We start from the raw sequence: 1,362 nt of genomic DNA on the forward strand, positions 1-1,362 counted from the left end.
AAGTAAAGCAATGCTAATTTTTTTTTTTTTTTTTTTAGGATTTAAGTACGACATTTCTACCAAACATTTAGTTTGCGAGTAGTTCCTGTCGACTATAACTTTTGATAAACTGAAAAACAGTGGATCGTACAGTTAATATCGGAATTCAAGAAACCTTGTCGTGTTCTAATTCAATATCTATATTTTGACAGTACTCTGATGAGCTTTTTTATGTCTATTTTGAAAGGACATCCTCGTCGATGTCACGATAATTTTAGGATGCATAAGAAATATATATGCTTTGAGTTATGTGCATTATTGGTCGTTTCGTTTTGTACACACTAAATTACACATGGAAAGCACCGTTTCGATTGTCTAGACGTAAAATTTTAAACTTCCACTGTGTCTTGGGTATGAGAATTAGATATCTCAACATCAGCTTAAGACCTGGTTTTGTTTTATGGATGTTTTCTTATTGTTTGAAAATTTATATAACATTGGAAAAAGTTGTATGTATTCATTTTGTTGAAAAAGTATATATGCATATAATTCATATGCTTAAACAAATAATAGTTTTTTTTATGCTCAAATCACACTTATGATTAGCATAGACATATAGATATTTGGAATATAGACTAGAGCGTAAAAATTTTAGACTAACATAAGATCTACCTCCCTTGATTCATAAAACAAATCAATGTATATTTTTTGAATTTAAAAATTTTTATAAATCAAGATTTATAAATTTAAAAAAAATACAAAACTTATACAGATTGTTTAAAAAAAAAAAAAAAAAAAANGATTTTATACACATCTCGTCCCTTTCGGTTTTAGAAATAAGAGTTTAACTTCGGGTAGTTCAAGGAATTTATTTGAAATGTATAGAAAAGTTGCAAAGAATTAATAGAAAGAATTTACTAGAAATAAAAAAAAAAAGTTTTTGTAAATTTCTGAATCATTCTCTACATTGAAGAAATAAAGATATGTTTTCCAATAGGATTATTTTTGGTATTTTATTAAAGAGCTAGTATAAAAATCATTTATTTATCAAAGACATTATTTTTTTAAAAAAAAAATAGCTTTTGTCTTTTAATTTCAAACACTACTTATTTATGATTTTTCTCATTTCACCATATTCTATAAATTTAATCATTTTTTTCAAAAACATAATCTTTTCCAAAAATTTATATCACTTTTTCTAACCACCCGATGGGTTTGGCTCAACTTGAAACCCAATATATCACTTTTTCTAACTACCCGATGGGTTTGGCTCAACTTTTATTGTAACTTTTTATAATTTTTTATAATTCAATAATTGTTTGTCAATTGATTGGTATTACTTTTCGTTTTTCCTAGTTTTTTTGCCGAAACCAAATTAATAGA

Source organism: Primulina huaijiensis, chromosome 14 (genome assembly GCF_012295235.1).
Source record: "Primulina huaijiensis isolate GDHJ02 chromosome 14, ASM1229523v2, whole genome shotgun sequence".
Lineage (NCBI taxonomy): Eukaryota > Viridiplantae > Streptophyta > Magnoliopsida > Lamiales > Gesneriaceae > Primulina > Primulina huaijiensis.